The following is a 25,320-nucleotide window of genomic DNA, read 5'->3' as shown; positions in this document are numbered from 1 at the left end:
AATATGTCCAATTTAACTCCAAATAATTTCATATTTCTCCCAATACTCCAAATCATCAAACACAAATTAAATAACTTGAAATATGGCAAAATCATCCTCACATTTTCTCTTGGAAAATTCGGCCAAGGTGGGTGCATCAACATTATAATTTTTCAAGCTTGATTCTCACACCATAATTCACTAATTCCTAACCAAATCACTTGAAATAAAATCAAAATCATCATCAATATTCTACATGGAGAATTCTGCCAATGATGGGTGATGGGAGAAAATGAATTTTTCTTGCTTGATTTTTCTTGCTTGATTTTTCATGCTACACATCACCAATCAACTAAAAACACTAAAATATCTCAAAATCTAACCAAATAAATCATCAAATCTTCTCTCTCTAAATTCGGTCAGCCATGAATCCTTCATGATATCTTGTGATTCAACCATGGAAAATGCAAAAGAATGTATGGGAAAGGTAGATCACAAGTCAAAATCAAAAAATTTTACCTTTGATTAGTTGATTACTTGAAATCCACCAATTTTCTCTTGAATTTTCACCTTAGGGTTCTTGTTCTTTCTTTTCTTCCTTTGTTCTTGCTTTGGCCAGCCATATGAAGAGAAATGGGCTGATTTTGTGCTGATTTTTAAGCCAAATAATAAAATGGATGAAAATTTGACACATGTCACCATTCCATTGGTCCATGTGTCATACTTACCCATTAAGCAATCTCTTTCCACCACTTAAATTTTCTTAATTATCCATGATAATATTGGGTAAAATCCATGTGCTGGACAAGTGGTGGGTGGTGTAAAATTATAATTTTGCCCTTAGGGTGGCAAAATGACTATTTTGCCCTTATGCTCGAAAAAATGTCGAAACTAAAATTTTTCACTTCTCAAACTCAAATTATGTTCTAAATAGTCAATCTTGATCAAAAACTTCTTCCAACATTAAAATTTTAACCTTAGGTGGCAAAATGACCATTTTGCCCATAGGTCATGAAAATTCCAATTTGACTTCAAATCGGTCTTTGAACTCCGAATCACCATTTTAAGTCATTTTGGGATTTTAAAATTCTCAATTTCATCTTAAAATCTCTATTTGGACTAGTTCGAGGCTTAATTCAACTTAATTGTACCATTTGGTACATTGTCGTCCTTTAAAGATTTTCGAGGTACCCAAGTAAGCAAACATGCATTCTTATGTAAGAATGACATAATTAACATATTGCAGAGCTGGGCTTGATAGCACTATCCCCCTTAAAATAAAATTTTGACCTCAAAATTTTATTTACTAAACTCAAAGAAAATGTGAGGGTATTGTTTTCTCATTTAATGCTCGACTTCTTATGTCCTCCCTTTTATAGGGAATTTCGATTTGTTCACCTCATTTACCTCTAATTTAACTCGAGTACTTCACTTATGTCTATTATTATCCTTTAAAATCATATCAACAGTAACCTTCACAATTATGATCTCTTATCTCAAGACACCAAGCATGCTTTTGTTACTATCATTAAACTTGAACCATAACTCCATCTTAATCATACCAATTTCGATCGCATTTTATAATTATTTAGGTATACCAATCACTATCTTATTACTTCATTCCATATTAAATTTCTCGACTTTCATTCATTCATCCTATCCTCATACACTATTGTGTAGTTTACGACATCATTAATATGCCATACTCATTCCATACATATCCTCAGCGTTAGGGAAGATTAATGGCTTCAATTATTTTCACATACTTTGTCAAGCCCGACTCTACAATATGTTTATTATGCCATTCTTACATAAGAATGCATGTTTGCTTACTTGGGTACCTCGAAAATCGTTAAAGGACGGTAATGTACCAAATGGTACAATTAAGTTGAATTAAGCCTCGAACTAGACCAAATAGAGATTTTAAGATGAAATTGAGAATTTTAAAACCCCAGAATGACTTAAAATGGTGATTCGAAGTTCGAGGACCGATTTGGAGTCAAATTAGAATTTTCATGACCTAGGGGTAAAATGGTCATTTTGCCACCCGAGGTTAAAATTGGAATGTTGGGTGAAATTTTTGACTAAGATTGATCATTTGGAGTATAATTGAGTTTGAGAAATGAAAAATTTTAATTCCAACATTTTTTCAAGCATAGGGATAAAATAGTCATTTTGCCACCCTAGGGGCAAAATTGTAATTTTACACCACCCAACACTTGTCCAGCACATGAATTTTACCCAATATTATCATGGATAATTGAGGAAATTTAAGTGGTGGAGAGAGATTGCTTAATGGCTAAGTATGACACATGGACCAATGGAATGGTGACATGTGTCAAAATCTCATCCATTTATATTTGACTTTAAAAATTAGCACATAAACTCTCCCAACTCATTTCTCATGACTGGCCATAGCAAGAACAAAGGAAGAAAACAGGAACAAAAACCCTAGGTGGAAAAATTCAAGGGAAAAGTGTGAAAATTCAAGTAATTAGGCAATCAAAGGTAAAATTTCTTGATTTTGACTTGTGATCGACCTTTCTCATGCATTATTTTGCATTTTCCATGGTTGAATCACAAGTTATCATGAAGGATTCATGGCTGACCAAATTTAGAGAGAGAAGATTTGATGATTTATTTGTTTAGATTTCAATGTATTTTAGTGTTTTTAGTTAGTTAGTGATGTGTAGCATGCAAATCAAGCAAGAAAAATTCATTTTCTCCCATCACCCATCATTGGCCGAATTTTCCATGTAAAGTGTGGATGATGATTTTGATTTTATTTCAAGTGAATTGGTTAGGAAATGATGAATTACGATGAGAAAATCAAGTAAGAAAAATCATAGTATTGATGCACCCACTAGGCTGAAATTCCCAAGAGAAAATGTAAGGATGATTTTTGCCATATTTCAAGTTATTTAATTTGTGTTTGATGATTTGGAGTATTGGGAGAAAAATGGAATTACTTGGAGTTAAATTGGACATATTGTCCAATTAATCGAGTGATAGATCGAATTAGGCCAATATCGTTTTATTTAGGTACACAATTGAATTTGTGTAGAACATCGTGTTTAGACGATAATCCGAACAATTTGCATTCCATTTCATGCATTAGTAAAGAGCCTTAAATAGATTTATAATGGTATGACACAGTATATTGAATTATGTGTCGTGTATTGTATATAGGTGGTGAGCCCTCTAACAAGGGTAAAGACGTTGTATCAGAGGACTGAGAATATGAGTATTTCAAACTGCTGATACTGTGAGTAACCTTACTATCGTCTTAATTATCTAAAGTGGTTTTTATCCGATTTTGTGATTTTATGGAAAATGAGTTTAAATGGCAAATCTTTATGTTTTATAAACAAAATGTGATTAAATGAAATGATTTTATAAAATTGTCTTGAAATTGAATGATGGTTTTGGAAAATGGAGTAATTGGAGACTAATTGTTGTGTTATAAATCATGGTTTGAATTGAATGGCTTATGATAATATTGGCATGAATGGTTGATTTGGTAAATGTGTTGAAAATGTATGAACTGTTAATTTGCCTTGAGAGGCTGTAAAATAAAATAATTACCATGTCATGCTATCGTAAATTTTATTAAATTTGTGGGTTATAAATTAGTCTCTGTAGTGGATGGGTTCCATGGACTAGCCTATTAGAGGGGCACAGTAATCCTATTATATTCATACCTCAGTATGAGAGGCACAAATGGATAACTCCTGAGGTTAGCAGTTTAGAGTTCACTTCACGCCAAACCACCACGTGAGGGTGAACTCAGCCAACGCCAAGGAATTGCTATGTTTTCAAAATAAAAACATGATTTATGCGTACATAACTTTTTAACAGCCTTTGTGGACTCGGTTGGGATAGCCCTCTATCAAGGTATCCCTAATAACTGAGTATGAGAATGATTTTGCCACGAGCCAAAGTTTTAAGAAATTCATAAGCCATGTTGATTACTCGATTTATATGAATTGATTTTATTTGGTTGAAATGAGTTGAAAGGTGATGAATTACAATATGTTAAACTATTTTATCTGTCTCCATTTACTCAGCTTTAGATATTTTAGATGGTATTTGTTTACTCATTGGGATTATATAATCTCACCACCCTCCTTTCCACCCATTTCAGGCTCAAGATAGTCGGTAGATAGCTCATTTCGTTAAGGGCTACAGTTGGATTTGCATCCTCCAAACTGTAGGTTCATAGTCTTTCTTACTTTTAGTTATTCAGGGGCCCACTGGTTATTGTAAATTAAATTAAATACTCTGGCTTACTGTATTACAGTATGTATGAATTTATTTTGCTTTTACACTGCAAAAATTATTTACGTATAACTCTAAAAATATTGTTTTATAAGAAAATAGAATATTTTATTGAATATTTCTTTTATTTTTTTATTTTTTTATTATATCCAAATAATCATAATTTCATTTTAAATGAAGGTTTTAGATAAACTTATCTTTGATTAGGAATTATGTGTTTTGTACTCGCATACTACATTTTTAGAGGATTTCGAGATTTTTGAGGAAAAATGACCAAAATGCCCTTGTGAGAAAAAAATTGTTTTTCTATTGTTTTGATTTGGAAATAGTTTATAATCTCTCAAAACATAATTTTAGTGACTAATACTCACAGGGAAAGTGAGAAAAATTGATGTTAAGCCTTGCGAGGTTTCGATTGACATTTCAAGTCATGAATGCCTATCGGGACGTCGCGGCGGTTGTCACGGGCTCGATGGGAGTTTCGGGTCATGACATACTTCATGTTTACCTTGCATTTAGGAAATTTCAATCTTCTTAATCCTATTAATCCATCTCATATGGCTTAACCGTACTATAGATTACATTCCCTTAACTATTTCCCCAAAATTCCTTAGGTCGTCATAAATCGACTTCTAATAAGATTCTTGATCATTACATTATCTATACAACGCATCAAATAGATTGAGTTCAAATCTCGAACCACTAAAATAATTCTTCATTTTAGTTGGGTACATCACTAACTCCACACATACGTATACACGCACATTCAAATGTCCATATTCCTCATTATGTATACGAGTTTCTGTTTTCAAATGCCTTTAGACTAATTTCTCTTTGTTCATTCCCATCCATAACCAAGATTCAATAGAATAATCTTCATAATTCAAACAAATTCTCATTATGCCTATGCATAGTTTCACATCATTTACATACTTATACTCTCTTCTTATCACTTCCAATTATATGCTCAAGTTTCCTTGTACTATATATCATTGCATCATAATGTCATCTCCATTGAATTATAATCTATTATGCGTGTATGCTTTATAATCCCATTGATACTTCAAAAATTTTCCTTGACTTCATCATTGCATGTTATGCAATACCATAAATCCTAAGAGTCATCCTTATTCCTTGATTATCTTTCATGCCTTTTACATATATTGTATCCTTATTGCATTCCGATATTGATTTGTCACTTAAGACTCAGACTTATTTGAATCATGTATGCCTCAAGCATTTTTGAATTCCAATTTCCATAATATATTAGGAAAGTTTCATTATCTGACTTCATTATCAAGGTCAACTTCTATCATCCTTTGTTCCACTCTTTCATACGAATATAACATCATTCTTCCTTAACCAATTTATAAATTGCACTTGAAATTGCAAAACTTGAAACTAGATTCTCCTCAAGTACTTTTCAATATTAATACTAATATCACTCTCAGCTTACAGCTTCCTTTTTATAACCAGATAACTTAATGCTTGCTTTCACGAAATCCATGGCAGAACTTCTCTTGAGTATTTCCTTAGGGATATCTATCTTAAACTTATGTCTTACAACAAGTGATCACTTAACTCGTGACTTAGCCATTTGGCTCCTTAGCAAGTTTCAAAGTCACACATCTTATACTTATCTCGTATAATTTATAATTCTTTCTCAACGGTGTTTAAACATTCTTGAAACACTTCATCACTTATTTGCTCTTTCATACTCCAAGTATATCATTTCCATAAAGGCATGCCCAACTATTCATGCTTCAATTTATCTCCAAGGGTTTCTAGCATGTCACCTAGTTTACTTGTGTTGTTACTAATCCTTTCCTTTCAACAAAATCAAGACAAGATTTGTATATTCTCATAACAATATTCTATATAAACTCATTTGCTATACCATTATTGAAATCTTTATTCACATTTTCATCACTTGGTATTGACGTCTCTTATCAATATCTCATACATTCATCTAACCTTTCACTCGCTTTATCTTTAGTCTTTAACAAGGCTTAATCTCTTGTCTTCTTTATTTCTTAAGATTTGACTTCAGTCAACATATTATTCATCTTAACACTCCACGTGTTAATTTATTTTTATGTAGCCATCTCAAAAACTCTCTAACTTTTCTTTCTCTTACATGCCAATATATAAGGCAATAAAGAAACTTTGCAATTTCACTCATCATCTTTATCTTAATCCCTCCTCACTGCACTTAAGACTCCAAACAACAAAGCTTAGCATCAAAACCAATGACCATTCTTCAACTCGTGAGTTTCATCTTCATGCCACTCCCAATTTACTCGTGCTTTCTAGCCATAAAGGGCTCTTAACCAATTACATTTATAAAGTGGATAATTCACTTAATTATTACATCTCGTCCTTGCAGTTATAAGATCAAGATATTTCGAATTTAAAATGCAGAAATTCCCTCCTAGAGCATATCCAAAAATCCACATATTTCAAGTCCCACCTTAGGACATCTTTCCCATATGGTGTAATGAATTCACAATATATACATCATCATGCACATAATTACTTATTATTTATGGTATCCCACTATTTTCATTATCCATTATTAATCATCTTCCTTGTCTTATAACTCCAATAGTTTATTAACTTCCAGTACAAAGACCACGAAAATAGTTCATCTTTCACTACATTTATACTCATAATCCTTATTAATAAAAAATTTATCTTTTTCAAGTTCATTTATCTCTAATGGACCATATTTGTATTAGATTATCTTCCTATAATGTTATGGCATCATTTTATACTTCCTCCACCCTCAAGCTTACAATCTTTGACTTTATCACATTAATCGCTCAAAATGTCATCTAGAGCCCCATTGATTTCTTCCATATCCTTTCGAATTGTAACTACAATTAAGATTCCCAATTTCACATTTCTATGATTGATTGTTAGTCTTACCACATTGTCTCCCAATATCCTATGCAATTACAACACACTGAACCCACTTATTATAACATAGTCCCCTAGTTCAATGTGTTTGCTTGGGAATTATCTTCTCTTATACAATTTGTCTCACAAACCAGAATTTTATTTATTTAGCTTTGCATTCGGAATCATATCAAAAACTCACATACTATTATAAGCAATGATTCCTAACAAATATCATCAATTCAAATGACCTTTTATGCCTCGTCAAAATCTAGGGTTATCACCCCACAAGTTCATCACGTTAATTGGTGTCCATTTCTTAGTACTGTAAAATATATTCATTGCTAGATCTGGTAATTGCTTGAATCATTAATGACTTTCCACATCAATCTTCAATAATTATTTAAGATGATCAACCATGCCACTAAGATAAATATCTTTCCTTAATAATCATAGTGCTAATCCACTTCTGTCCTACCAAAAGATTCTTATATACCTCCAGTCACTTAAACAGCTACTTTATAATACATTCTAGTCACACACTTTAAAAGCCAAACTATTAACTTCTTTGTACAGATAACTATTATCTCATTTACTCTACATCTACCTAGAGTTAAAGTAGTACAAAATCCTACGAAAATATTACATGTCATTAGGATCATCTTTTTAATATGATCTTATCGGAAGATTCTACTCCAAGTCCTTCTTAAGATCCTCTTTCGAGTTCTCCTCCTCTTGAGATTTTCTCCTTTGTTCCTCAATCCAGGCTTATTGTATTCTCCTACATTCCTCATAACTCACCGGTGCAGCATTTCTTCCACAACTGGGAGGAAAATGTCATACAACATTCACCTTCGTACGGGGATTATTTGCAACAGTTACTTTCTCCTTATTCTTTTCCTATTGTTCCTTTACATTCATCCCACAACCTAGAGGATAGTGTCGAACAACTGACACGCCTATCCTAGGACGAATACCTCCCCTTGCAATTGCCTTCCTCGCCCATTCACTATGGTACTCTTCAAGTTGTTTCAAAAGGAAATCTTTTGCAGTTTTCAGAGTATTGAAGCTGCTCTCACTTTCAAAATTCTCACTACTCTCGAAGCTTTCCCCATTAAAGACCATTCTGGATTACATAGATCAGGGCGCCATTGGCTCATGGCAGTGGAATCTAATGATCCCTCACTAGCACTATGAAGGGTATCGGGACTACCGCCTCTTCTAGACATGGTGTGTGTGTGTCGCCAGCGCACCTCAAAACCTATACGCAACTAAGTAGTAATTACTTAATCATTTACGCATCACTAGAGCAAGTAGGTTTCTATATGCAAATGCATGCATTCGACTCAACCTAACCTAACTTAACTCAAGGCCACACTGACACTGTAAATTTTAAAACAACTTTAAACCCAAAAGCTCTGATCTTTAAAACCAAAAGCTCTGATAACAATCTAATTGTCACAACCCGGTACTCCCCTCGAGCTTGTGACAACCGTCGTGACATTCCGATAGACATTCATTGCCCGGAATGCCAACCGAAACCTCGCAAGGCTTTAATATCAGTTTTTGCACCTCCCCTGTGAGCAACAGTTGTTAAGTATCATGTTTTGAGAGATTATAAACTATTTCCAAATCAAAACAATAGCAAAATATTTTTTTCTCACAGGGTTATTTTGGTCATTTTTCCTCAAAAATCTCGATACCAGCTAAAAATGTAGTATGCGAGTGGAAAACACATATTTCATAGTCAAAAATAAGTTTAGATGTCTAAAACATTCATTTGAAATGAAATTATGACTATTTAAATATAATAAAAATATTCTATTTTCTTATAAAACAATATTTATAGAGTTACTGGTAAATAATTTTTGTAGGATAAAAGCTAAATAAAGTCATACATACTGTAATACAGATAACCAAAGCATAAGATTTAATTTACAGTGACACGTGGGCCCACGAACGACCAAAAGTATCAAAAGCGGTAAACCTACAGTTTTTGAGGATGCAAGTCCAACTGTAGCCCTCAACAAAGTGAGCCATCTACCAACTATCCTGAGCCTGAAATGGGTGGAAAGGAGGGTGGTGAGATTATATAATCCCAGTGAGTAAACAAATACCATCTAAAATATCTAAAGCTGAGTAAATAGAGACAGATTAAAATAGTTTAACATATTGTAATTCATCACCTTTCAACTCATTTCAACCAAATAAAATCAATTTATATATATCGAGTAATCAACATGGCTTATGAATTTCTTAAAACTTTGGCTTGTACCAAAATCATTTTCATACTCAATTATCAGGGATACCTTGGCCGAGGGCTATCCCAACTGAGACCACCAAGGTTGTTAAAAAGTTATGTACGCATAAATCATGTTTTTATTTTGAAAGTATAGTCGTTCCTTGGCGTTGGCTGAGTTCACCCTCACGTGGTGGTTTGGCGTGAAGTGAACTCTAAAGTTTTAACCTCAGTAGTTATCCAACCGCGCCTCTCATACTGAGGTATGAATATAATAGGGTTACCGTGCCCCTCTAATAGGCTGGTCCACGGAACCCGTCCACTGCAGCGACCAATATATAACCCACCAATTCAATAAAATTCAACAACTTGACATGGCAATTATTTTATTTTACAGCCTCTATGGGCAAATTAACAGTTCATACATTTTTAACACAAATACCAATTCAGCCATTCATGCCAATATTATCATAAGCCATTTAATTCAAACCATGATTTATAACACAACAATTAGTCTCCAATTACTCCATTTTCAAAACCATCTTTCAATTTCAAGACAATTTTATAAAATCATTTTCATTTAATCACATTTTCACCTTGGTAGCTTTGTAAATTGAATTCCTTTCCAAAAGGTTTCAAGCTATTATAGAAGCCCCCCATTTCTCTATCTAAAACACGTAGCTAGTGAGAGGAAGTATGGAAGTAAGACTTTTTAAGGGATTTAAGGTGAGAAAGTGAAAGAGCACAAAAGGTTCTATGAAAAAGTGCACAAAAGCATGAAAATTGGGGTTAACTTGAGAGAATTTATGAAGGTTTCAAAACAAGCTTCCATGGAGGATGAAAGAAACGTGAGATGGGAGGAAGAAGAAGAAGAAGCTACTGGAAAATGATATTTATAGATAAAGCTTATCCAAACTTCACTTAAATTACGAAAATGCCCTTAACAAGTTAGCTTTGTCTTCCTCCAATCCTTTGTGCAATCTTTTTACTCTTTTAACACTAAGATAAAGTCCATAACAGTGTAGAAATACTCGGGTTCATGAAAACTTGAAAATTTTGACTTGAGATGAAAAATGACCATGTTACCCTATCTTGAAAATCATCATTATTTTTATTTCCTTTGTCATTTTATCCTCGTTTTCATCATTGATTTTTCCTTAGGCCTACTTAGGCCTTAATAATATTAGAAAACCCACTTCTAAGAGCTCACTAAGGAAAATGATGAAATTACCCCTAGTTTGTGTTATCGCGTCTACTTCTAGCTAAGAGTCTAAAAGAAATCAAGGTCTCACAAAAGCTTCCAAAGAAAGCTTTGACGTTTATCTTCTTCTTCCATGACCGGTTCTTATCCACCCAAAAAGGCATTTTCTTCTTCTTCTTCATGTTTCCAACGCCATTTTCACTTCACCATGAAAAATCAAATTTTCTTCATTTTCTTTTCCTTCATTTCTTTTCATTTTCGTTCTTTACTTACTTCTTCCTTTTCCTACCCTATTATGCACCAAACCCACAACTTCTAACCCCATTTTTCAGCACAACCAAACCCCAGGAGAGAGAAAGAAAAATCTCTCTTTTTTCCTTTTATTTCCTACTTCTACTCCACCATCATTAACACTTGAATTTTTAGCTTCAGATCTTCATTTTTAAAGCCAAAAGGCATAAATTTTCAACTCTTGAATTTTAGAAATTTATGGGTTATATTTTTAGATTTTATTTCCTAATTTCTTCAATTTCTTTTTCTTCAAAATATTATGTTTTTGTTGATCTTTATGCCTCCAAGCTCGCCAAGGTAAAGAATCTTTAAATTAGAATAGTTGGTATAGTGGGTTGTGAATTAGACTAGAATTCTAGGTTAAATATTAGGCTAGAATGTAGTTTATCTAGTATGTGTTTATTAGAATTATTGAGTTCAAATTTATGATATATTTGAAGCTATTATTGTTTATTGGCAAATATAGGTTTTAATGGTACTTCAAGACTTAACTTAGAGTAAAGCCTTATTGGTGCTAATTTTGTAAGGTGGCATTACCAAGGTGAGTGAACTTGCATTAAAATGTTTTGGGATAAATGCATATGTGTTTGATTGAATCACTTGAAATATTTTATTGGTCTTTTCTTTAAAATGTGCATGGGAACAAGCCATTGATGAAATGTTTTTATGCTGTGAAATGTGTAATATAATGAAACCATGTGTTCCTATATTATGTGCATAAGTATGTTATGCCTTAAATGATAATGTTGTATGATAACTACGACCATGCATGTGCGGTGTGGGAGTGCACGTGACGATGCCAGTGGTGTGCGGTGTGGGAGTGCACATGCCGGTGATGATGTGGTGTGGGAGTGTACATGATATTTGCCATGTGCAGTGTAAGAGTGCACATGAGGATATCAGCTCTGTGCTGTGTGGGAGTGCACATGAGCTGAGTTGAGGATGGTGGTTGTATGCGTTGAGCCATGTTGACTAGTGTGGGAATGATCTCGATATATTTGATGAATGTTTGAAAATATATATACATACACAAAATGTATACACGAATTCTTACACGCCTATGTACCTGCCCTGTAGAGCAGGGATGTTTGGAAAATGAATTGTGATTGCATTGATTATTGAAAGTTGAATTTCCTAAGTGTTTTCAAACGAGTTAAACGTTAACAAGGTATCGAGTTATTTATGATATACAAATTGCATGGTTTTAAAACGAGTGCATCATGTTTTCGAAAACCTTCCGTATCATATGCTTATTCCCTTCTTATGTTTACTCACTAGGTTTATGCTCATTATTTTCAACTTCATGTTTTAGTTTTCAGGTTCGAAGGTAGTTGGATCCTAGATAGAGGTGCTTCCTCCTATTCATCGTACAGTAGGTTTACCAGGACACTGCATGATAGTACCCACGCCAGAGTCACTCCGTTGATAGTCAAGATCTTTTGTATGTGTATATGGTTATTTAAACGTAAGTCGTGAGATTTGTTGTAAACACTGTATGTTTGGTTTGCATGATAATGTAGCCACAAGTTGGCAAATAATAATATTATTTTATGAATTGTATATGTTTGGTTACCATGATTTATTCTTGAGAAGAAATTATTTTTGGAAACTATGAATTGAGAACTTTAAAAGTAAATGAAGGACAGAGGGTCTAATGAACAAGTGTTCATAGAAAGGCTTGCTTGGGCCTAGTAGGCCATGCCTATTAGGTCCATGCACCAATCATGGCTCAAGATTTGGGCTGTGACAAAGTTGGTATCAGAGCCTAGGTTTAGTTGAGTCCTAGGGATTCTTGTGTCTGTCAGCAGAGTTGTTGGAGTCCGTGTGAAGTCTTGTCCTTGGATTGTGGGTGCGCAACACAAGTCAACGACGGGAGGCTACATAGGCCCCTAATTCATTATAAACCTACCTATCCCTATGATGTATAAATGGCTAAGCAATTGATGCTTGATTGCGCATAAGTTTGGAAGTGCGCCTGTTGCACATGTTAGAGGCGACAGTAGTCCAGATGTCCCTCATAGTACTAGCAAGGGATCGCTAAATTCCACTACTAGAAGCTAGTGGCATCTTGATCTAGGTAATCAGGAAAGTGGCTTGTAAAACCTGACCTTATAAACACATGTCATGACATACATGCACTGAGTAGCATGTTATTACGCTAGGAAAGCTCCTAAGAATAGATGAAACCCGATATTGTACCTAACGGTACACTTGAGTTGATTTAACCTCGAACTAGTTCAAATAGGAATCGTAGGATGAAATTTAATATTTTACAGCCCAGGAATCACTAAAAATGATTGTTCGGAGTTTGAGGGTTCATTTGGGAAAAAATTAAAAATTTTGATGTTTAAGGGCAAAATCGTCATTTTGCCACTTAAGATAATAATTTGATCATGGAGTTAAATTTTTGACCAAGATTAACTATTTGGAGTATAATTTAATGATAGGAAGTGAAAAATTTCAATTCCGATAATTTTTGGAACATAGAGGCAAAACGATAATTTTATCCCCCCGAGGTAAAACCGTAATTTTCACCACCCAAAACTTGTCAAAATCATAGGATTTATTTATTTTTTTCATGAATAACCATGGTATTGTAAGTGGTGAAAAAAATTAAAGTTTAAAGGACGAAATTTTAAAAACGAGCCAATGGAAAAGTGACACATGGCAATTTTTAATGATTTAATATTATTTTAAAGGAAAATCAGCCCATTTAAACCCCACATTAGGTGATGGTCGGCCATAGGGAGAAAAAAAGAGAGAAAATAGAGAGAAAAAGAAGAAAAGAGAAAAACCAAAGGAAAACTAGAAAATTCAAAGGGGAATTCACGTTTTTCAACCGTTTACGCGTCTAACGGTAAGATTTTTTCGACTTTAGCTTGATTTCTACCTTTCCTATGCCTTTGTTTCCATTTAGCATGCTTGAGGAGAGAGATCAAAAAGTGATACCAAGGGCTGGCCGAATTTCAAGGGGAAGGATTTTGAAATTTTTATGTTTTGATTCTTAGTTAAATTGGTAGTTTTAGTTAGTTAAATGTGTATAGAAATCAAATAGGGCAAGAAAGCATGAAATTCTCACAATACCCACCCTTGGCCGAATATTCAGTGATGTACAATGATGATGAACTAATTTTTATTCTAAGAGAAATGAAGAGAAAATGATGAAAAATGGTTAAATGTGATAGAAAAACAAAGTGAAAAATTAACTGAGTTAATGTCCCATTTTTTACCGAATTTTTTCAAGGAGGAAAGTGAGCTGATTTTGGTGATTTTAGAGGGTTATTGGCTGATATTTAATGGTTAGAAATGTTGGAGAGAAAATGGGACAATTTAGAGCTAAAATGGAGCGCGTTAGTAATTTATCTGGTAAAGTGCCAAAAAAATAGGTTAATACCGCCTTTAAGCCATTTTAGGCTATTGCATTTCATACCATGCATTAGTATAGGATTTAAGTCAATTATATAGTGATTTAGCATCAATATGGTGAATTGTGTACTTTTTGCAATGTGTCTAGGAGGAGAGCCTTCCGGTAAAGGCAAGGAAGTCGTACCCGACGAACAGTGATCGGGGCACCTAGAAAGCATTTAATTTGTACAAACGGTGAGTAAACCTATTATTATTGTAAATTATCTAGAGTTTATTTTTAAATACTCTTTATGTATTTTATGAAACGAAAATGAGATTAAAATGGGACTTTTGATAATTTAGAAATAAATGTGACAAATAAATATATTGTGTTGATTATCTGAAATAAGAAACTTTTGATCATGAAATTGAGTAATTGGAGGCTACTAATTGTCTTGAAAAATATATTTTCCTATGAATGGCTTATGATATATGAGTATATGTGGCTATATTTTCTAATTGCATTGGAAATTTATGTAAGCTGTATTTTACTATGCAAGCTGGGTAAATAAATAAAAGTCACGTTATACTGTCAAAATTTTATTAAAATTGGTGGTTTAACCACTACAGTGATGACTTTCCATGGACTACTTATTAGAGGGGTACGGTAAACTCGATTGCATAATTACTGAGGTTGTAGAGGCGATGAGGGTAACTCTTAGGGTAATGTTAGAGCTCACTTCACGTCGAACCCCCACGTGAATGTGTAACTCGGCCAACGTTAAGGAACGGCCTGTTTACAAAACTAACATGTGTTTAACATGTAAATATCTTAACAACCTTGGCGGACTCGGTTAGATGCCTCAGTCAAGGTATCCCCGAGGACTAGTTTTTGGCTTGAGCCTTGTTTCTATAAAAGTCATAAGCCTTAACAACTGTTTTGGTAGATTACAAATATATAATGGTTTAAGAAATAAATTGAAAACCTTATGCAATGGTTTGTGATTTGTTGTTTAAATTTGCCTCCATTTTACTCACCTTTAGATATTTATAATAATGTCTGTTTACTCATTGGGATTGCAAAATCTCACCTACCTCATTTCGAAATGTTTCAGACCTGTGGTAGCTTGTAGATACCCAATTTTGTCGAGGATTCCAGTTGATCCCTCTATCTCACAGACAGTAGATTACTATCACCAACACTTGGTGTATTTATGGGCCACTTGTTATTGTAATTATTATTATACATTATAACTTTGTAAATTATTGTATGTATTAATTTATTTTACTTCCACTTTACAAAATATTACTTACACGTGTTTTTATAAATATTGTTTTATATAAAAATGCTATATTTTAATCAATATTTTGAATAGTAATATTTGTCTATAAATCTTTTTAAAAATATATATAAAATAATTTTTGTCTTTTGATTTACTTGAGCCAGAAATGACTGGTAATTGTTTAAAACGGAATGTTTAACAAGGATTGCTCACAGGAAAGGCAAGAAACCGATACGTAAGCCTTGTGGGGTTCCGATTGGCATTTCGGGTAATGAGTGTCAATCGGGACGTCGCGACTGTTGTCATGGGCCCGAGGGAGGTTCCGGGTCGTGACAATTCGATTGGTATCAGAGCTTTCGATTTAAAAGCTTATGATTTTGAAAGAAATTTTTAATTTTTAAAGTTCTTGGATTTAAAGTTATTTTAAAGTAATTTACAATGTCAGTCTGGCCCAGTTAAGATTAGTTAGTTACATGTAGTTGCATATAGAGTCTTAAGTCGTCTAAACTAATTCCGTTCTTTTTGTAGATCATTATGCCTCCTCGACGTGAGCTACCACCTATCACTAGATCTACCGGTAAGGGAAGAGGTCGCCCCAGACAAAGTCAGCCGAATTCAATAGAAAAGGAGTCGATTGCGTCTTCTTTCAGAGCAGCTCCTATTGCTGAGTCTACTAACATTCCTGTACCTTTTCCACCACCTGTTGCTGCTCTTGGCATACTTGCCATGTCACCCGAGGCAGCTCAGGCATTAGCGGCTTTTCTCGCTACTCTTAAGGGTTAGGCTCAGGCTGGTCCAATTCCACCCGCTGTTTTTTCTGTAACAGCCCCAGTACCACCACCTCCTATTCCACCTCAGACACTGGACGTCTCCATTTCTAAGAAATAGAAGGAAGCTAGATAGTTAGGTTGCGTCTCGTTTACTGGTGAGTTAGATGCAACCGCAACTAGGGATTGGGTTATTCAGGTATCGAAGACACTAATAGATATGGGATTAGATGATGAGATGAAATTGAAGGTGGCTACACGGTTATTTGAGAGGAGAGCCCGTATCTGGTGGAGTTCAGTAAAGTCTCACTCTTTTATACCACTGACTTGGACTGATTTCCTCCAAGAGTTCGATGGTCAGTACTACACCTATTTCCATCAGAAAGAGAAAAAGAGAGAATTTCTGAGCTTGAAACAAGGGAACATGACCATTGAGGAGTATGAAACTTGTTTTAACGAGCTGATGTCTTATGTACCTGAGTTGGTGAGATTTGAGCAAGACTAGGTAAACTACTTTGAGGAGGGACTCTGTAATGAGATACGGGAGTGTATGATAGTGACTGGCATGGAGTCGTATAAGGAAGTTGTGTAGATACCCTTACGGGCTAAGAACTCGCCACTGAGAATAGACGGATCCAAGCTGAGTTTGCAAAGAGAAGGAATCCGCCTACGTTCCCAGGTCAGTCTTCAAAGAGAGGCAGAGATTCGACATCTACTGCAAGAAGTACTACCTCAGAGTCTGTGGAATCCACTAGACCTTCATCTTAGCAGTCACAGCCGAGATCTTCTAGATTTGATTGGCCAGTGATGAGTAGTTAGGGGGAACTTCAAGAAGATTGGACAAATAACGTAATTGCAGAGGATTTCATGTTGGGTCATGTAGAAAGCCTGTAAAGTGTTTTCAATGCGGCTAACAGGGGCATATCAAGAGAGATTGTCCTTAGTTGAGATGGGATACAATAGCTACTTCTAGTTCTTCGACTCGTCCTAGTATACCGCGGAGAGACACTTCGGGATCACAGTCCAGACAGGGCCCAGTGATATAGTCAAGCATGGGGAATAATACCCCAGAGCAGCCATCTTTCAGACCGCAGCCCTAGATTTCGACCAGGGTTTTTGCAGTGACTAAAAATGAAGCCCGGCTTCAACCTAGCACAGTGACAGGTACTATGATTGTGTTTGACAGAGATGCACATGTTTTGATAGATTCGGGCTTCGATAGATCATACGTGAGCATATCATTTGCATCATTCTCAGATAGGAACCTATCACCATTAGAGGAAGAGATTGTAGTGCATACTCCTCTAAGCGAGCGGTTAGTAAGAAATACGTATTATAGAGATTGTGGTATTAAAGTTGAGGAAAAAGAATTTATGGGTGATTTAATCCCTTTGGAGATTCGGGACTTTGATTTGATCTTGGGTATAGATTGGTTGTCCACTCATCGAGCAAAGGTGGATTGTTTTAAGAAAGAAATGATTCTCAAGAGTTTAGAGGGAGCAGAAGTTGTATTTATGGGGGAGCGTCGAGTATTACCATTTCGTGTAATCTCGACCCTCAAAGCTTTGAAATTGGTGTGAAAGGGATATCCGGCATACTTGGCTCACGTGATTGATATATTGAGGGAAGAACCTAAGTTAGAGAATGTCCTCGTAGTAAGTGAGTCCCCTGATGTATTTCCTGATGAATTACCATGACTTCTTCTCGATCGTGAGTTCGAATTCACCATTGACTTATTTCCGGGTACTACCCCTATCTCTATTCCTCCATATAGAATGGCTCCGATAGAGTTGAAGAAGTTGAAAGTACAATTGAAAGAGTTAATGGACAAGGGTTTTATACGCCCTAGTACATCTCCGTGGGGAACACCAATTTTATTTGTGAAAACAAAAGATGGTACACTTCGGTTATGTATAGATTACCGACAGCTTAACAGAATGACCATTAAGAACAAGTATCCGTTGCCGAGGATTGATGATCTTTTCAATCAATTACAAGGAGCTACAGTGTTTTCTAAGGTTGATATGAGGTATGGGTATCATCAGTTGAGGATTAAAGAACAGGATGTACCCAAGACAGTGTTCAGGACTCGGTATGGTCATTATGAGTTCTTGGTCATACCTTTCAGGTTAATTAACGCACCGGCAGTTTTTATGGATCTCATGAATAGGGTGTTCCACCCTTACTTGGACAAGTTTGTTATTGTATTCATTGATGACATCCTGGTTTACTCGAGAGATAATGATGAGCACACTACCCACTTACGTATAGTATTATAGACTTTGCGAGAAAGATAGTTGTATGCAAAGTTTTCAAAGTGTGAGTTCTGGTTACAAGAAGTGGTATTCTTGGGACACGTAGTATCGGGAGCTAGAATATATATTGATCCCAAGAAGATAGAGGCAATTTTACAATGGAAGCAACCTAAGATAGTGATAGAGATTCGTAGTTTCCTCGGATTAGCCGATTATTATTGGAGGTTTGTTTAGGGGTTTTCCTTAATAGCAATTCCTTTGACCCGTCTAACTCATAAGGGAGTTAAGTTTAAGTGGGACGATGCGTGTGAAAGTCAATTTCAGGAGCTGAAGAATCGGTTAATATCTACTCTAGATTGACACTTCCTGTGAGTGGTAAGGGATTTGTAGTATATAGTGATGCCCCAAAGTTGGGGTTGGGGTGCGTACTGATGCAGGATGAACAAGTTGTGGCTTATGCTTCTAGACAGCTAAAGAGGCATGAAGCAAATTACCCTACCCATGTTTTAGAGTTAGCAGTAATGGTGTTTGCTTTAAAAATCTAGAGGCATTACTTATATGGTGAGCATTGTCGGATATTTATGGATCACAAGAGTTTAAAATATTTGCTCACTCAGAAAGAGCTTAATTTGAGGCAAAGGCGATGGTTGGAGTTGATAAAAGATTATGACTTGGTGATAGACTATCATCCGAAAAAGGCGAACGTTGTAGCTGATGCCTTAAGTCGTAAGTCTTCATCGTCTTTAGCCGCACTTCAGAGTTATTATTTTCCAGCATTATTAGAGATGAAATCTCTTGGGGTCTAGTTGAGAAATGGTGAGGATGGATCCTTATTGGCAAGCTTCATTGTGCGACCTTCGTTACTTAATCATATTAAGGACATTTAGAAGTCTGATGATGAGTTAAGAAAAGAAATTCAAAAATTGACTGATGGGGGAGTCAGTGAGTTCAGATTCAAAGAGGATAACATCTTGATGTTTAGAGATCGAGTTTGTGTTCTTGAGGGAAACCAGCTGAGACAGGTGATCATGGAAGAAGCCCATTCATCTGCCTATGCATTAGATCCCGGAAGCACCAAGATGTATAAAACTATCAGGGAGAATTATTGGTGGCCAGGTATGAAGCGAGACGTAGTAGAATTCATAGCAAAGTGTCTCGCATGTTAGCAAGTTAAGGTGGAGCATCAGAGGCCAGCAGGTACACTTCAGTCTTTACCTATTCCCGAGTGGAAATGGGAGTATGTAACTATGGATTTTGTTTTGGGACTACTGCGAACATAGAGGGGAAAGGATGCGATCTGAGTGATCGTAGATCGGTTGACTAAGTCCACTCACTTTTTAGCTATCCATAGTACATACTCTATTGAGAAGCTGGCTCAGCTCTATGTAGATGAGATTGTGAGGCTACATGGAGTTCCCATTTCTATAGTGTCAGACCGAGATCCTCGATTCACTTCTGACTTTGGCTGAAATTTCAAGAAGCTTTTGGAACCAAATTGAAATTTAGCACTGCTTTTCACCCACAGACGGATGGTCAGTCAGAGAAGACTATCCAGACTATGGAGGATATGTTGAGGGCTTGTGTCATGGATTTTCTTGGGAGTTAGGATAGACACTTATCGTCAGTGGAATTTGCTTACAACAACAGCTTTCAGTCTAGCATTGGTATGGCACCGTACGAAGCTTTATATGGAAGGAAATGTCGTACTCCACTTTGTTGGGATGAAGTGGGTGAAAGAAAGTTAGTTAGTGTGGAATTGATCGATCTAACTAATGACAAGATCAAGGTTATACGAGAGAGGCTAAAGGTAGCCCAAGATAGGCAGAAGAGCTATGCAGATAAACGGAGAAAAGACTTGGAGTTTGAGATCGATGATAGAGTTTTTCTTAAGGTTTCTCCGTGGAAAGGTGTGATTCGATTTGCGAAGCGGGGAAAGCTTAACCCGAGGTATATTGGACCATTCCGAATCATTGAGAGAATTGGACCAGTGGCTTATCGGTTAGAACTACCTCCGGAGTTAGATCGGATCCACAACGTTTTCCATGTCTCCATGCTTAAGAAATATGTACCAGATCCCTCTCACATCCTCGAAGCACCTCCGATCGAGTTGCATGACGATTTGAAGTTCGAGGTGCAACCTGTGAGTATCTTGGATCGAAAGGATCGAGTATTGAGGAACAAGAGTATTTCAATGGTCAAAGTGTTGTGGAAAAGTGCTCGAATAGAGGAAATGACATGGGAAGTAGAGCATCAGATGAGGAACCAATACCCGCATCTATTTGTCGAATCTGGTAAGTGAAATTTTGAGGTCAAAATTTTATTTTAAGGGGGGTAGAATTGTAAAACCTGACCCTATAAACACATGTCATGACATACATGCACTGAGTAGCATGTTATTATGCTAGGAAAGCACCTAAGAATAGACGAAACCCGATATCGTACCTAACGGTACACTTGAGTTGATTTAACCTCGAACTAGTTCAAATAGGAATTGTAGGATGAAATTTAATATTTTATAGTCCAGGAATGACTAAAAATGATTGTTCGGAGTTCGAGGGTTCATTTGGGGTAAAATTAGAAATTTTGATATTCAAGGGCAAAATCGTCATTTTGCCACCTAAGATAATAATTTGATCATGGAGTGAAATTTTTGACCAAGATTAACTATTTGGAGTATAATTTAATGATAGGAAGTGAAAAAGTTTAATTCTGGTGATTTTTGGAGTGTAGGGGCAAAATCGTAATTTTGCCACCCACGGACAAAATTTGAGATTTTGAGAGAATTTAGATCAAATTTGACAAATTGGAGAATGGTATGAGTATAAGGGATGAAAAATATGTCTATGGGCAATTTTTCAATTTTTGGGGCAAAAATGTAATTTTTGACTTTTACGGGGGCAAAAGTGTAAATTTCAAAAATTACTCCACCGAGACTTTGGATAAGTCTGAGAATTTTATCTAAGCTATGGATATGTGGGACAAGTGTATGGTGAAAATTTGGAAACAAATGGATGAAATTTTAAAAATGGGCCAATGGGAAAGTGACACGTGGCATTTTTTAAATAAAATAATATTATTTTAATGAAAAGTCAGCCCATTTAAACCCCATTTTAAGTGCTGGCCGGCCATAAGGAAGAACAAGAGAGGAAATAGAGAGGAAAGGAAGAAAAAAAGAAAAACCAAAGAGAAACAAGAAAATTCAAAGGGAAATTCGCGGTTTTCGACCGTTTACGCGTCTAACGGTAAGATTTTTCGATTTTAGCTTGATTTCTACCTTTCCTATGCCTTTATTTCCATTTAGCATGCTTGAGGAGAGAGATCAAAAAGTGATATCAAGGGCTGGACGAAATTCTAGGGGAGAGAAATTGAAATTTTTAGGTTTTGATTTTTAGTTAAATTGATAGTTTTAGTTAGTTAAATGTGTTTAGAAATTAAATTGGGCAAGAAATCATTAAATTTTCACAATACCCACTCTTGGCTGGATGCTCAATGCTGTACAATGATGATGAATTGATTTTATTCTAAGGAAAATGAAGAGAAAATGATGAAAAACGATTAAACGTGATAGAAAAACAAAGTAGAAAATTAACCGAGTTAATGTCCCATTTTTGGCCGAATTTTCCAAGGAAGGGAGTGAGCTGATTTTGTTGTTTTTAGAAGGTTATTGGCTGATATTTAATGGTTAGAAATGTTGGAGAGAGAATGGGATGATTTAGAGCTAAAATGGAGCGCGTTAGCAATTTATCGGGCAAAGTGCCAAAAATAGGTTAATACCGCGTTTAAGCCGTTTTAGGCTATTGCATTTCATACCATGCATTAGTATAGGATTTAAGTCAATTATATAGTGATTTAGCATCAATGTGGTGAATTGTGTAATTTTGGCAATGTGTCTAGGAGGAGAGCCTTTCGGTAAAAGCAAGAAAGTCGTACCCGATGAACAATGATCGGGGCACTTAGAAAGCATTTAATTTGTACAAACGGTGAGTAAACCTATTATTATTGTAAATTATCTAGAGTTTATGTTTAAATGCTCTTTATGTATTTTATGAAACAAAAATGAGATTGAAATGGGACTTTTGATGTTTTAGAAATAAATGTGACAAATAAATATATTGTGTTGATTATCTGAAATAAGAAACTTTTGATCATGAAATTGAGTAATTTGAGGCTGCCAATTGTCTTGAAAAATATATTTTCCTATGAATGGCTTATGATATATGAGTATATGTGGCTATATTTTCTAATTACATTGGGAATTTATGTAAGCTGTCTTTTACTATGCAAGCTTGGTAAATAAATAAAAGCCACGTTATACTGTCGAAATTTTATTAAAATTGGTGGGTTTAATCACTGCAGTGAGGAGATTCTGTTGACTGCCTATTAGAGGGGTACAATAAACCCAATTGCATAGTTACTCCGATTGTAGAGGCGAGTAGGGTAACTCCTGGGGTAGTGTTAGAGCTCACTTCACCTCGAACACCCGCGTGAATGTGTAACTCGGCCAACACCATGGAATGGCTTGTTTTCAAAACTAACATGTGTTTAACATGTAAATATCTTAACAACCTTGGCAGACTCGGTTAGATGCCTCGACCAAGGTATCCCCAAGGACTAGTTTTTGGCTTGAGCCCTGTTTCTAGTAAAAGTCATAAGCCTTAACAACTGTTTTGGTAAATTACAAATATTTTATGGTTTAAGAAATAAATTGAAAACCTTATGAAATGGTTTGTGATTTGTTGTTTAAACTTGCCTCCTTTTTACTCGCCTTTAAATATTTATAATAATGTCTGTTTACTCATTGAAATTGCAAAAGCTCACTCACCTCCTTTCCAAATATTTCAGGCCTGTGGTTGCTTGTAGATACCCGATTTTGTCGAGGATTACGGTTGACCCCTCTAGCTCACAGACAGTAGATTACTATCACCAACACTTGGTGTATTTATGGGCCACTTGTCATTGTAATTATTATTGTACATTATAACTTTGTAAATTATTGTATGTATGAATTTATTTTACTTCCACGTTATAAAAGATTACTTACACGTGTTTCTATAAATATTGTTTTATATAAAAATGCCATATTTTAATCAATATTTTAAATAGTAATATTTATCTATAAATCCTTTTAAAAATATATATATAAAATAATTTTTGTCTTTTGATTTACTTGAGCCGGAAACGACTAGTAATTGTTTAAAATGGAATGTTTAACAACGATTGCTCACAGGAAAGGCAAGAAATTGATACGTAAGCCTTGTGGGGTTTCAATTAGCATTCCGAGTAATGAGTGTCAATCGGGACGTCGCAGCAGTTGTCATGGGCTCGAGGGAGGTTCTGGGTTGTGACATGGCCAGTCCCAGATTTCTATTGGATGGATTCCACCAAGATTGGAAATAATGTTTCATAGTGGGGAAAGCCTCGAAAGTAGTGAGAGTCTTGAAAGCGAGGACAACACTGAGATTTGGTGAGGCGTAAAAAAAAATTTCTTGTTGGAAAAATATGAGGGAAAGATGAAAGAGGCAATTGCAAAAGGAGGTTACCGTCCTAGGAAGGTATCCGCTGTCTAAAACTTTCCTACTGGATGTGGAAGAGGTGTTGCACCTGTTAGTAAGGAGGAATGCATAAGAATATAGCAACCTTGGATTATGGATAATATGGGGAAACCTTAGGAGATAGAAGAGGATCCGGAAAAGGATTCGTCAATGTGTTCGGATCAAGGCGACGATGATCCTAATGACGTTTAGTATTTTTGTTGAATTTTATATTACTTTAAGTCTAGGCTGACGTGGTGTAAATGAAGTAGCAATAGCTATCTATATAAAGGATTTAAGAGTTGGCTTTTATGTTTATATGACTCAAACGAATTATGAAGTATTTTTTCTAATGACTTGGTGCGTATTGGAATCTTCATGCCTGACCGATGTAGATTAGCAATATAACGATTGAGGAAAGATATTCACCTTAATGGGTGGTTGGTTGCCTTAGATGATCATTAAAGGTCGACGTAGGAAGTCATTAATGGTACAAGCAACTACAAGACCTGGCAATAAACATATTTTGCAGTACTATGAGATGGTTACCAATTAACATGATGGGCTCATGAGTGGTAACCCTAGTTTTTAGCAAAGTATAAAATGCCAATTGAAATGATAGTGTTTATTAGGAATTATCATTTATAATGGTATGTGGGTTTTTGGTATGATTTAGAATACAAAAATAAATAAATAAAGTCCTAGTTTATGGGGCTAACGTGCTTAAAGTCGAAGATTGTAAACTTGAGTGTTGAAGGAATTATAACTCGATATGCTTGTGGATGAGAAATGTTAAGGGATATATGCGGGATAAATAGGAAATGGGCCGAAACAATAACTCATTGGTCAAGCGGCCGTAGTGTGTAAGTAGGTCTTGAAAAGTTGTGCAATGCACAAAAAAAGAAAGAGGTACGTAAGTCTTTTAATTGTTTCGTATGAATGTACGATGGGTAGTAAGGATAGAGGCACGTGATGCCATGACATTATAAAATGATAATTTGACACAAATATAGACCAATGGAGGTAAATTATGGAACTTGGGAAAGATGAATTCTTGATTTAATCAGGATTGTGAGTATAAGTGTGCAGAAAGATGAACTATTTTCATGGGTTTTGTACCTAAAGTCAATAAACTATTTGAGTTACAAGACAAAAAAGACAATTAATTATGGATAATAAGAATTGTGGGATGCCATAAATAGTGAATAATTATGTGTGTGGTGTTATATACATATATATATATATATATATAT

General features: G+C 35.3%; 1 long non-coding RNA gene across 1 annotated transcript in view; it reads right to left on the bottom strand.

Annotated features, from left to right (window-relative positions):
• The window catches only part of LOC108662260, a 21,918-nt gene continuing 5,774 nt past the window's right edge, over positions 9,177–25,320 (bottom strand). Inside the window, exon 3 of the long non-coding RNA XR_001928080.1 lies at positions 9,177–9,213. This is a non-coding gene — a long non-coding RNA (uncharacterized LOC108662260). The remainder of the gene's footprint in view (positions 9,214–25,320) is intronic.

The sequence above is a fragment of the Theobroma cacao genome, chromosome 1 (assembly GCF_000208745.1).
Source record: "Theobroma cacao cultivar B97-61/B2 chromosome 1, Criollo_cocoa_genome_V2, whole genome shotgun sequence".
In the NCBI taxonomy this organism is placed as follows: Eukaryota; Viridiplantae; Streptophyta; class Magnoliopsida; order Malvales; family Malvaceae; genus Theobroma; species Theobroma cacao.
The sequence above is the reverse complement of the archived record's forward strand: the minus strand, read 5'-3'. Positions and strand labels throughout refer to the sequence as shown.